General features: G+C 47.7%; 1 pseudogene; it reads left to right on the forward strand.

The window, feature by feature from the left end:
• Positions 1-13,970, forward strand: part of LOC149870151 (uncharacterized) — a 36,006-nt pseudogene extending 22,036 nt beyond the window's left edge.
• Positions 13,971-14,447: the final 477 nt, after the last annotated feature.

Here is a 14,447-nt window from a genome sequence, read left to right on the forward strand (position 1 = left end):
CTGACTCCCCAGGTATCTCTGCACTTTTACCTGTACCACTACATCCCCCTTTCCCCCCCCTACCCCAGCCTGTCCCTCACCCCCTGACACCTCCATTTCCATTTTCATTTACTGGCTTTCTTGCCTCAATTGCATGCCAGGCCAGCCTCTGGCTTCTTTATTATTCCTTCCATCCAGGACCAGCACACACAGAGACCAAATACAGGTGCTGCCTCAGCCTGACAAAGGGTTTTTCAACCCAAAAGCTTGCTAAGATATATTTCCCTAATTATTCAGTTGATCTACTAAAAGACACCAGATTGACCCAAAGGACCTTGTCTGCCACTGCTATGTCCTTAAACCAACACCCCTAGCACCTGTTCCGAGTCAGCTGACTGGAAAGACGCAGGGCCCTGGGCACATCTAAGTCCCAGGGCTGGGGCTAGCAGGGATACTTCTCTGGCAGCTGCTGGAGAAGAAGCTCTTCCAGAAAAGGAAAAAAAGACTCTGTGACAGTTTGGCTGCCTGAGATGCTGTTGGTGCTACTATGCTGCAGTATACTTCAGTGCTTATCTGTTGCTATTTAAATTGGTGGACCTGACTGAGGCTGTAGGGGAGGAAAAGGCCTCATTGGGGCACACTATTTTGTTGTATAGAGGCCCCAGCGCCAGTGAGGGCACACCTTAATACACACACACACACACGGTCGCATAGTGAGGGTGGGCCTTAATACACACACAGAGAGTCGCACAGTGAGGGCATACCTTAACACACACAAGACGCTCCTGCAGGAGAGGAAAGAAGGGCTCTGTCACAGTTTGGCTGCCTGAGATGCTGCTGGTGCTCCTGTGCTAGTGCTCACTAAGTTATTTTATACCTGTTGTCGTTGAAAGTGGTGAACTGGGATGAGGCTGTAGGGGAGAAGGCCTCATTGGGGCACACTACTGTGTCATGTAAATGCCTCATCGCCAGTGAGGGCATGTCTTAACACACACACAGTGTCACCCACCCATGTCACGAGTTTTGCCTGTCAGCAGCCTGAGGTGCAGGGTCCCAGAACCCCCTACACCTATCTCCTTAAAAGCTGGCAGGCTTCGTGGCCACAGCAGGGCATAGCAGGCCTGCAGTTTTCACCCCCTATGCCTTAACACAGACACAGTCACACAATCACCCATTCCATCCGTTTTGCTTGTCAGCAGTTTGAGGTGCAGTTTCCCAGAAACCCCTGCATTTATCTCCTTGAAACTTGGTAGGCTTTATGCCCTCAGAAAGGGGCTACCATCCCTGCAAGTTTCAGTCAAATCAGCCAAAAATGACAAAGTTATAGGTATTTCAGTGATTCCCCATTATACTCTATGACCGAATCTCCAAATCTTTCCAAACTGGTGCCAAATCTTCCGAAGCCAACTCGGCCAAATTGATTCAAAACAGTAGTCTGAATCTCTGAAGCAAATCGCTGGCCTCCAAATCAGCCACATCCGAATCCAAATGAAATACTTCCCTATTCGCCCAGGCCTACTGGCTAGTCTCTCACTAAAGCAGGCTGAAGTGCTCTGGGTTAAGATTCAAGGGGACCGTGGGGAGAACGATTTGACAGTGGGGGTCTACTACAGACCCCCCCAACCAAGGGGAGGAGCTGGACCAGGAATTTTCGGGCCAACTTGCAGAGGCACTTAAGGCACGGGATGTAGTTGTCCGGGTAATTAAAATCACCCATGACATCTGCTGGGAGGAACAGTCAGCCAGGACGGACCATTCCAGGAGGTTCCTAGCTGAGATACAGGACCTCCACTTAATCCAGGAGGTGCACGGTCCTACCAGAGAAAACGCCCTGTTGGACCTGGTCCTGGCCACAGGCGATGACCTCGTAAGGGGCCTCCAGGTTCTTGACCACCTGGGCAATAGCGATCATCACTTGCTGGAATTCACCATCCAGCGCAGGGTGTCAAGGGCCTGCAGCAAGACGGTAGCCCTAGACTTTAGGAGGGCCGACTTCAACAAGCTGAGGAGACTAGTGGGGGAGGTGCTGGAGTCCTTGAGGGCAGGGGAACTCAGTGTCCAGGACAAGTGGTCATTCCTTAAGGAAACAATACTCAGGGCCCAAGGGGAGTCCATCCCAACAAGATGCAAGGGGGGGCAAGAGTGCCCGAAAGCCCCCCTGTCTCACCAAGGACGTCCGGGAATGCCTGCTTGCCAAAAAGACTGCATACACCCGGTGGAAGTGGGGTGCTATCTCCAAAGAGGAGTATACCTCCTCTGTTCCGGCCTGTAGGGGGGCTGTCAGGAAAGCTAAGGCGGACATAGCGCTAGGAATACATCCAAGATCAAGGATAATAAAAAGTCCTTTTTCAAATGCATAGCGAAGATGAAGAAGGCACCGGGTAATGTGGGGCCCCTGCAAAGTACGCTAGGCAATCCGGTGGTTGCGCCAGAGGAGAAAGCGGAATTCTTTAACCAATTCTTCATGTCCGTTTTCTTGTGCAGGGACCGGGACTTCCCCACTGTGATGCCGGACAGACTTGAGGGGAACGCCTCCAGACCTCAGGTTGGGGAGGACTGGGTTAGAGAGATTCTGGAGGGGCTGGACGTGTTCAAGTCAGTGGGTCCAGATGCTCTCCACCCGAGGGTGTTGAGGGAGCTAGCTGGGGTTATTGCAGGGGCTTTGGCATGGCTTTACGAGCGCTCATGCTGCTCCGGCCAGGTGCCGGATGACTGGAAGATAGCTAACGTGTTCCCCATCTTCAAAAAAGGGAAGAGAGAGGACCCGGGCAACTATAGGCCCGTCAGTCTTACCTATATCCTTAGGAATCTACTTGAGAAGATCCTCAAGGAGCACATCTGTGATGGGCCGGCTTCAGGGATGATGCTTATGGGCAACCAGCACGGTTTCATTAGGGGCAGGTCATGTCAGACCAACATGATTGCCTTTTATGATCAGGTCACAAAGGCAATGGATGCAGGTGTTGCCGTGGACGTAGTCTTTCTAGACTTCAGCAAGTCCTTTGACACTGTCTCCCACCCCATCCTCATTAAAAAACTAGGCGACTGTGGCATTGATGCCTACACAGTCAGATGGATTGCAGATTGGCTCAAGGGTCATACTCGGAGGGTGGTGGTGGACGGGTCATATTCAACCTGGGGGGAAGTGGGCAGCGGAGTCCCCCAGGGCTCGGTCTTAGGGCCTGCGCTGTTCAATTTCTTCATCAGCAATTTCGACGACAGGGTGAATTGCAACCTGTTTAAATTTGCTGATGGTATCAAAATTTGGGGTGAGGTGAGCATACTAGTAGGGAGGGAAAGACTGCAACAAGACCTGGATAGGTTACAGGAGTGGGCTGACATAAACAGGATGCGTTTCAATACTGGCAAGTGCAGGGTGCTGCACTTAGGCAGTAGAAACCAGCAGCACACTTATAGAATGGGAAGCTCCCTTCTTGAGAGCACGGAGGTAGAAAGGGATCTTGGAGTCATTATTGACTCCAAGATAAACATGGGCCGACAATGCGAGGTCACAGTTGGCAGGGATAACCGGACCTTGTCGTGCAACCACATGTGCATCTCAAGTAGAGCCAGGGAGGTGATCCTCCCCCTCTCTGCGACGATGGTCAGGCCACAGCTGGAGTACTGCGTCCAGTTCTGTGCGCTGCACTTCAGGAGGCATGTGGACAACTTTGAAAGGGTCCAGAGGAAGGCCACCCACAGTTAGGGCGGCTAGGAGATGGAACCAATTTCCTAGGGAAGTGGTGCTGGCTCCTACCCTGGGGATCTTTAAGAAGAGACTTGATGACTACCTGGCTGGACTCATTTGAGTCCAGTCTTTCCTCCCGCCCAAGCAGGGAGTCGGACCTGAAGATCTACAAGGTCCCTTCCGACCCTACTTCTATGATTCTATGAAAGCACCCTCATGCCCCTGCAGTACATTTTGCCAGAGGGAGCAGCCCAGGTCTGGCACTCCTACCCCTCTGTCCACCTGCTAGCTGCGCCTGCTCTGACCTGGCTTAATGTGGTGCAGTCCCAGGAGCAATAAACTCCGAAGCAATAAGCTTTGGAGTTTATTCATGTTCATTAATTGCACGCGTAGATGCACCCACATAAAATGAAAAGTTACATGGGGTCAGGTAGGCAAAGAAATATTTCTCTGCTTTGGTTGTAGGGAAGCAATTTAATTTAAATAGAACAGTAGGAGTTCTTTGAATTGCTTGAGTTATAAGAATATTTTTCCCAAACTTCAGCATCTGCCAGCCCTTTATTTATGGCTACCAACGAGGAGCTGATATACTCCCTTCTGACTTTATCCAGCTATTAAAGTGGTGATTAAAAACACCCACTTCATTGTTTTATAAATTATTACTGCTGTCCCCTTCATCAGTTTTTGGATCTCTGTGAATGGGAGGAGGTAGAAACAAGTCAGTGCTCCTTTGAACACAGTGTTAAGGTATTTTTTGACAACTTGAAATAAAGCACAGGATAAATGCTGATGTAGGGCTTTTGTTCTGTGTAGTCTGTTTTGGTTTATTCTATTTGTAGGTGTACTTTGCATCAAGGTGACTTGGACACATATTTTAATCACACAGGGCCAGACAGGTAGGAGCAAACTGAGCAGCCACCCAGGGGCCAGACAGAATGGGGCCAAAGAGCGGTAATTTAAAAATTATTATTATCATTATCTCCGGAGAAGGGGGCCCCAATACTAAAAGTTCACCCAGGGCAACCAGGAGTCTAGGTATGGTGCTGTATTCACCTCTAACCTCACCAGATCCTATAATACCTTGAATTTTTATGTATTAATCTTGGGACCATGACCCCAGGGAGATAGGAGTTCAAGAAGAGTGGTTGCTTCTCAAGGAAGCGATCCTCAGTGCACAAGCTAAATCTATTCCAACACGGAGGAAAGGCAGCAAGAAGGCACAGCAGCCCCCCTGGCTCTCCAGAGACCTAGCGGACCTACTGTGGCTAAAAAGGAAAGCCTACAAAGGATGGAGGACGGGATTCACCTCCAAGGAGGATTACTCCGCGCTGGTCCAGTCCTGCAGGGACCAAACCAGGAAAGCCAAGGCTGCAACTGAACTCCAACTAGCTTCAGGCATCAAGGACAACAAAAAGTCCTTTTTCAGATATGTGGGGAGCCGGAGGAAAAGCAAGGGCAATGTTGGACCCCTGCTAAACCAGATGGGGCAACTCACAACTGACGCCCAGGAAAAAGCCAACCTATTAAATAGGTACTTTGCGTCAGTCTTTCATCAGTCACATGGGATGCCTATGCCTGCTATGGGACAGGGAAATCTGGGTGAGGGGGATCCCCTACCCTCCATCAATGCTGACCTCCTGAAGGAACACCTTGAGAAGCTGGATACCTTCAAGTCAGCTGGCCCTGACAATCTGCACCCCAGGGTAGTCAAGGAGCTGGCGAGCGTCATAGCCCAGCCCCTGGCACAGATCTTTGAAAACTCCTCGCGCTCTGGTGTAGTGCCCGAAGACTGGAAGAAGGCCAATGTGGTGCCGATCTTCAAGAAAGGGAGGAGAGTGGATCCAGCTAACTACAGGCCCATTAGCCTGACTTCTATCCTGGGGAAGATCCTAGAAAAGTTTATTAAGGAGGCCATCCTTGAGGGACTGGCCCAGGCTAACATCCTAAGGGATAGCCAGCACGGGTTTGTTGCGGGTAGGTCTTGTTTGACCAATCTCATTTCCTTCTATGACCAGGTGACCTATCACCTGGACAAGGGAGAAGAGATTGATGTCATATATCTTGACTTCAAAAAAGCTTTTGATCTGGTATCCCATGATCACCTCTTGGCCAAACTGCCCAGTTGTGGCCTTGGCTCCACCACGATCTGCTGGCTGGGAAATTGGCTTCATGGTCGGACCCAGAGGGTTGTGATTGATGGCAGTCACTCTTCATGGTGCCCTGTGACCAGTGGGGTCCCTCAAGGCTCTGTCCTGGGACCCATACTGTTCAACATCTTCATTAACGATGTGGACATTGGAGTCAGGAGTGGACTGCCCAAGTTCGCCAATGACACCAAACTTTGGGGCAAAGCATCCACGCCAGAAGATAGGCAGGTGATCCAGGCTGACCTGGACAAGCTCAGCAAATGGGCAGACGAGAACCTCATGGTGTTTAACACCGATAAATGCAAGGTTCTCCACCTTGGGAGGAAAAACCTGCAGCACCCTTATAGTGTGCTACGTTGGTTAGCACTACAGAAGAAAGAGACTTGGGGGTCATCATTGACAAGATGAACACGAGCCTGCAATGCGATGCTGCGGCTAGTAAAGTGACCAAAATGCTGGCGTGCATCCATAGATGCTTCTCGAGCAAATCCCGGGACGTCATTCTCCCCTTGTACTCGGCCTTGGTGAGGCCGCAGCTGGAGTACTGCGTCCAGTTTTGGGCTCCACAATTCAAAAAGGATGTGGAGAAGCTTGAGAGAGTCCAGAGGAGAGCCACACGCATGATCAGAGGTCAGGAAAACAGATCTTACGATGACAGGTTGAGAGCCACAGGACTCTTTAGCCTGGAAAAGTGCAGGCTCAGGGGTGATCTGATGGCCACCTATAAGTTTATCAGGGGTGAACACCAGGATCTGGGGGAACGTCTGTTCACCAGAGCGCCCCAAGGGATGACGAGGTCGAACGGTCACAAACTCCTGCAAGACCGTTTCAGGCTGGACATAAGGAAGAATTTCTTTACTGTCCGAGCCCCCAAGGTCTGGAACAGTCTGCCAGCGGAGGTGGTTCAAGCACCTACATTGAACACCTTCAAGAGTAAATTGGATGCTTATCTTGCTGGGATCCTATGACCCCAGCTGACTTCCTGCCCTTTGGGCAGGGGGCTGGACTCGATGATCTCCCAAGGTCCCTTCCAGCCCTAATGTCTATGAAATTTATGAAATCTGGACCCAAATCATCCCCATGGTCTCTGTGCATGAAGAGGACAAAACCACAGTTGATTCCTTTGGGCGGGCATGAGTAAAATGTGTCACAAATTAGTCATTCTCCTTCCAAAGACCTGAGGCTATGGAAGGAATCTGATAATCTAAGCACCAAAAAAATTATTAAGGAAAGGTAACACTAGAAAACTAAAGTGCTAAAACATCTCTATAGCATGTCTCTGGACAAGAGTATGTTGCACATGATGGTTCCTACTCTTACAACTTATGTCTGTCCTATTCAGTAAGAAGTATGAGTTAAATACAGACCTAGCCAACAAAATGATAGCAAGCAGAGATCCTGCTAGTTACAGTAGGATTCAGCAGGGACAGGCAGAATGAAATGTCATGTGTCATCATTCTTTCTACTTGTTGATAGAATACTACAATGAAGCCAGCTAAGCTGTAAGTCAAACTGTAGTGATTTGGTGTCAAAACTGGGTTAATAGCCAGGCCCATTTCCTGCTGTACTACTACAAGCTGAGTCAGATCCTATCCTACTGTGTGTCGGAAAAGGAAGAGATGTCTTACATATGCTCTCCTTGTCTTCCCAGAATGAGCCTTATGTCTCATTCGAATGTGTGATAATAAATAAATTATCACAGGAGAGAGTCCTGTGTGGTCCACAATGTATACTGACTACAGCTACTGAAAAAAGATCTGGCTTCAGGACCAGCTTAAAACTTTCTGCTAGTTTTTCCCTAATCTCCAGTAACAGTAATGGCTTTTACTAATGAAAACTATTAAATGAATACTGTTCACATGGAGAGTAAGAGTTTTATACAATCTATTTTGATATCCAGAATGCAATCAAGAAAGAAAAGACAAGTAGACTGGGGGACACAGCATAGCAAAATAGAAATACAACAACGCAACAAGTCGAAGTGGTATTTTAGTGACATCTTTTTTTTTCATGCACCAAAGACCCAGCATAATGGCAAACAGAATGGCTGAAGTTGGATAAATTACAGCTAAATGTTGTACATAGCCAGTATTCAGCTCTGACCAAAAAAGTGAGTCTTAAGTATACATTTCACAGATATTAGGGCTGGGAGGAACCTCAAAAGATCATTAAGTCCAGCCCCCCTGCCCCAGCTAGGGTCAAAGGATCCCAGCAAGATAAGTGTCCAAATGTTTCTTAAAAGAGTCCAGACTAGGTGCTTGTACCACCTCAGGAGGGAGTCTATTCCAGGCCTGGGGGGCTCGGACAGTAAAGAGGTTTTTCCTTATGTCCAGCCTGAAACAGTCTTGGAGGAATTTATAACCATTAGACCTTGTCATCCCTTGGGGTGCTCTGGTGAACAGACTTCCTGCAGATCCTGATGAATACCCCTTATATACCTATAGGGTGCCACCAGGTCCCCCCTGAGCCTGCACTTTTCCAGGATGAAGAGTCCCATGCCTCTCAGCCTCTCTTCATAATACCTGTTCTCTTGCCCTCTGATCATGCGCGTGGCTCTTCTCTGGACTCTCTCAAGCTTCTCTACATCCTTCTTGAATTGTGGAGCCCAGAACTGGATGCAGTACTCCAGCTGCGGCCTCACCAAGGTCATGTACAGCGGGAGTATGACATCCTGAGATTTGCTTGAGAAGCATCTATGGATACAAGCCAGAGTTTTGTTCACTTTATGAGCTGAAACATTGCATTGGTGACTCATGTTCATCTCGTGGTCAGTCATGACCCCTAAGCCCTTTTCGGCCATGGTGCTAGCGAGTGTAGCACTGCCAGACCTATAAGTGTGATGGGGGGGGGGTTCCCCGAGGTGGAATACGTTGTATTTTTCCATATTGAATGTCATCAAGTTTTTATCCACCCACTTTCTAAGCCTATCACGGTCAGCCTGGATCCCCAGCCTATCCTTGGGTATGAATGGTCTACTCCAAAGTTTGGTGTCATTGGCAAACTTGGCCAGTCTGCTTCAGACACCAGTGTCCACATTGTTAATAGTGACATTAAAGAGTACAGGTCCAAGGACAAAGCTTTGAGGGACACTACTGGTCAAAGAGCACCTTGATGTTTCACTTTTGCCAACTACCACTCTCTGGGTCCGACCTCAGAGCCAATTCCCCAGCCATCGGACTTTGATGTAGCCGAGGCCACTGCATGTGACGGACCGGTGTAAAAGCTTCTATGTCATATGCTATCTTGTCTTTGTATAGCTGCATTAACTCATAGACACTGTATCTCCCTCAATATATTTTATAAAGTCTAAATAAATCCTGGAAAAATAGCTGGACCATCAGTCCCAATGTAATTGGAGTTTCTCCAGATGCTTATTCAACATAACCCCCTTAACTTGTGCAGCAACTGCTCAACAATGCCTAAAAAGTAAGAAAATTGACTAGTTAAAAAAATATAAAACCTGAAATACTGCTCTTTAGAGGGGAGCTGAGGCATTTTTATTATAAAATGTGAAGGCAGCACTCTCTACCAGAATTCTGCATATTATTAATTAATCCAAGGAGATATGCATACTTAAATTGAGTTGAGATTATGACACATGCTGACAAAGGGATACTTAAAATCAAGACTAAACATTTTCTCTTTGGTTCACTCTGTTGTGGAAAATGTTACTGAAACATCCTTGAAGCCTACTTTCGCATTGAAGTTAATAAGAGGTTTGGGTGCTTATTAAATATAGGATTAGGTGCAACACTCCAGTTTCCAGCCACATGCCTACACCTAAATGCAAAAGGAGATTAATGTCGCTATACAACTTCACTTTATTACAATTCTCTCTTTAAAAGGTAATGAAAGAGGCAAGAATTTCTTAAGGTGCTGTCCTTTACAGGACCAACTGTGTAGTTTAGATAGAGTTAGCCAAGCTTCCAAATGCAAGACACTCTTCATCAGGTCTGACCAGAACAAGCCAGGTACAGCATAATAAAGAACAGTTGTGGGGTAGGGCCTTAAATTGCCAGCAAAGCCCCCAAAAAGTAGGAAGACAGCTAGAAAGAGACACCACCTGCAGCCTGGATGAGACTAATTTATTAACTCCCCAGCTCACAAGAGCCATCAACACATAAAAGCTATCACCCTGTTTGGAATCCCACTGGAAGGGACTGATAATATGTCTTCCTGCACTCCACAGAACCAGGTACCTTGGATACAAGAGGACTGGACTGTCATTAGTAGGTACAATCTCCAGCTCTCCAGTTTCCTGAATTAGGCTGATTTTTCAGCAAAGGCATGATTTTATTTGGGGTAGTTTATAACGGTCGTCTTTACCTTCCTTCTCCTAGTCTTTTTCTTTGTGACTATTACCCAATCTGTCTTTCCTCACTCTTTACTTTATTTCCTTTCCCCCACTTTCTATGAAGCCTTTCCTCCGCCCTATCTTTTCTCTGCCTGTCTCTTGTTTTTTTTAATTCATTTGAGAGATGTCTCTAGCTACTGAAGTCAAATAACAAATTTTAAAGACACGTTAATACATTACCATAGCATCATTTGTGGAATCTACTGTATATTAATGCATGGATTATTCCTGCTTTGCTGCATAAGAATCCCCCACAAGGCTGAAGTGGAAAGATGATAATCTAGGATCATTGTGATCTTTAACAAAGTTTAAAGATGCAGTGCTATATCTCCATAATATTGCTTGTGGAATCCACTGTATATTAATATTCACAGGTAATTGCTGCTGTCTTGAATAATATAAACACAGAAAATTTTACTTGAGAAAGTGCCAGAATGCTACTACTATAATTGGTATCACCTATTCATTGACAGCCTGTCCAACACAGACAGGGCAAAGGAAGCTTGCATATGCTGCCCTACCAGCATGTCTCATTCTTAATCTAGATCACTCTCCAGGAGTGAGAGCGTTTCCCTGTTGAATCAGTGCCCAGTGCAGCTCCCTCTGAAATTAATTTGTTGTAGAAGACAGACTGTAAGACCCACTTTAGCAAATTTCAGCCAAACAGCCAGTGAAAGGGTCACTGCCAAGTTGAAAGACATAAATGTCCTTCCATTCATTGTCAATATCATCACTGAAATGCTAATAGTCTAAAATTTAATATTTTTGCCATAAAGCTGTTTGTTTGTTGCTTGCATTTTCTTTCACTTGGAAAGTGAAATGAAGGAAGAGCTGTACATGTGTTGACATTCATTTTCTGATTCTTATGCACTACTAGCAAAAGCCTGCAATGTTTTGTGTTGCAAACATTTACCATTTTAAAACACTTACATTTTAAAACTTTCCTTTATCAAGACTTGAAAACAGAACACAGAAATAAATCAAGTGAACACACATTTAGTAACAGACTGAATTTATCCCATGAAGCCTAAATTAACTAAAAATTGTCCCTTTCAATGATCATGTATAAGACCCTTAGAAACAGGTGTCTACACTTGAAAGGTCCAATTCATTTAAAATAAGTTGTTCTACCATTTCCTTCTAAACATCATTACGAAAACATACACTGTTTCTGTACATACAATACTGTGTCCACTTTGCATTATCCTGGGAAGACAGGACTTTTTTTTTGGTTTTAAGAAGTCACAGTCCTACAAGACTCGCAAGCAACTTATTTTACTCATACAAGGAGTTTCACTGAAGTCCAGCTGAATGAAACTGACATACACAGATCGGCAGATCAAGAGCAAAATTCAGGTGAGTTGTATCGTATAATACTGTTCCAGGGTGTGATAGTCTCATGTAAGACAGAGCTGTTTACTTTGAGACATGTAGCAATTAAAATAAAAGCGTAGTTGGTCAACAAATGTTTTACTTGAACTTTATTTTCTGACAAAATAACTACTAAGAGCATTACATTTCTATAGCAATTCAAGATTTATTTTGGTTTTTTTATTTAAACGGGTAAAAATGGAAATTAATAAACCCAGCCGTACCAACCATGTATTTTAAACAGGTTCCCAGTAATTTCTAGTTACAACCATGATTTCCGTAGAGAATCAAAAATACAATTTACATGTATTAAATGTGTAGTTCAGCTAAAAAGGTATTTCTGTGAAAACAACACCTTGTCATTTTATGTTTAAGGCCCAGTGATTCAAATCCTACTTCCTCAATTCACCTGCAAACACTTTTTCCTTATCATTAATGCAAACACTAGTGATGCAAAAAATGTAAAGAAGTTGCATTCTGTCCTTATGCTTCATCACTTCTGGTAATAATCCATAAGCCAAATTACACCTCAGTAATAACTGTGCAACCCAATTGTCTTCAAATTATTACCTGAGCTTTCTCTGATTAACTCTGTGAGCACTGAGTGGTAATTCCACAGATGTACCATGAAAGACGTGGCATGTTTTTACCGATGATATGCGAAAAAATAAGAAAAGCTGGCTTTCATATCTTATAACAAGTTTGTAATGCTGAGAGAAGAAAACAAGTGCATCTTTTTCATTTATAGGCTGATGAATTTTAATTTATAAACTGGTGAGGTAAACGAAATATGGAGCATCACAATGACATGCCCATGCGTGATCATATTAGAGTTGACTGATCTCTTAACCTCTTCACTATCCAGTTGCTTCTTCTGTAGTGCAACAGACAGAGAAAGACAGCTCCAACACATAGCCTAAAACTAAGTACAAGTATAAACCCCACTACTTAAAAAGTTCAAGTGCTCCAGTCTTGGGAGTGCAAGACTGCAAGCCCTGGTTTTTAACAGAGCCTGAGAGACACTGATTAAAACAGGGATGTGTTGGTCTGGGACAAAAAGAAATGCAAAACTCTAGAACTCTTGGTTAGTAAAGACCAACTAAGAAATTACAAATCAATTATCTTTCGCCGCAAGCTTTTGGCACACATGCCCTTCCTTGGGCTCAGGAAAAATGAAAGAAGGTAAAAAGACCCCCTAGCTAGAAAAGAAATGTCATTTTTGCACGGAAGGAATCTGCACCTCACAGAGCAACTCACAAAGACACTCTCATGGACCCAGAGGAAGAGACATCCACCCTCAGCTTCCTCTGTGCAAAAATGACATTTATTTTTTTACCCAGGGGGACTTTTACCATCTTCCATTTTCTCGGAGCCTGAGGAAGGGCGAGGCGCCTGAAAGCTGGCAGAAAAGGTTTTTCTTTTTTTTTTCTTTTTTCCCCATTTCTTAGTTGGTCAAATAAAAGGTATCATCTCTGAACCAAGAGCTCTGCATTTCTTCTGGACTGAAAGAGGGCAGGGGTTGGGCTAGCAGGGCAGGGGAGCCCGCGGCCGACGGGAACAAGCCCGCGGAGCCCACGTGGCGGCGGACGCGGCTCGGAGGAGGCGACTGCCCCCCCGGCCCCGCGCTGCGGCCGGCGCGGAGCGGAGCGGAGCGGAGGAGCAGCGGGAAACACGAAGGCATGTCCGCATCTTCCCTTGGCCGCTTCCTCCGACAGGCTACATGTGGCTGAGTGGCCCATGCCTCCCCCGCACCTGGCAGCCTACTCTGGACTCGGGCACCATTCAGGCGGCACTTAAGAGAGAAAAAGCAGATGCCCTCCGCTCGGCGGGGAGCCCGCCGCGGCACCTGGCTCTCACGCTCGTTTCAGGAAAGGCAAAAGTAGGTGAGGACGGGCCGGACTGCCCCGCGCAGCCGGCGCGCCCGCCCGGGGCCGCGGGTCCTACCGCCCGTGGAGCCGGCCTCCTCCAGCTGCGCCGAGATGCTCTCCACGCGCCGCACGGTCATGCCGGGAGTCGCCGCCGAGTCCCGCCGCCCGCACCGAGCCAGCTGCAGCAGCGTGAGGGCGCAGGAGCCGCGAGCTCACCTGACGGGGAGGCGGGCAACTCCGCACCCCAGCGCCGCCCGCGCCGCCCCCTGGCACCCTGCGCGCGGAGCGGGGCGGGGCTGCAGGCGAGCGGACCCTCTCCGGCGCGGGCGGGGGGCGGGGCGTGTAACCCGCCTGCGCCCGGGCACTGCAGCCAGGGAGCAGTCCAGCGCGGGCACCCACAAAGAAGGGGAACACGACCCAGTCAGACCTGCTGGGTGCCAGGGGCTGCAGGGGCTAGCGGCACCCAGGGGATGCGAGCCCTACTTCCCCTCATCCACAACCTGTTTCTCTCTTGGTTAGGGGAAGCACCAGGTATCTGGGTCCATGAAGGCAGTTTTCGTTAAGCACCCTGGGGAGAACGGCTCTTCTGGTGTGGTTTAGTACCCGCAGAGGTGTTGGGGCTTTATGGAAATGGAAGGCTCCTCCCCAGCCTGCTCCTGCGGCCATATGGCTGGGGCCAAACGAACTTGGGACCATCTGACACAGACAACGCATGGGGGGGGTGCAGGGGGACACATGCTCCCCCCTGAGATTGGCTGCCACCAAAGTCGCTGCTGGCTTCTGTGGGCAATGGCCATGTCCCCCCACCTCGCCGCCAATACCGCCAGCTGCAGGTGATCCCTGCTCGCTACCGCCAACAGCGCAGACAGTGACTGTGGGTGGTCCCCACTCACTGCCTGCCACTCACCACCCCATCCTCGCTGCTGACATCATTGTGGCTGCCTGTGGGTGGCCCCTGCTCAGCCCATCCTCACTACCGATGTCATCACAGCTGCCTGTGGGCAGTCCCTGCTCCTGCCACCATGCCCCTGCCACCAACA

Source organism: Crocodylus siamensis, chromosome 2, assembly GCF_052110815.1.
Source record: "Crocodylus siamensis isolate JL-2025a chromosome 2, ASM5211081v1, whole genome shotgun sequence".
Lineage (NCBI taxonomy): Eukaryota > Metazoa > Chordata > Crocodylia > Crocodylidae > Crocodylus > Crocodylus siamensis.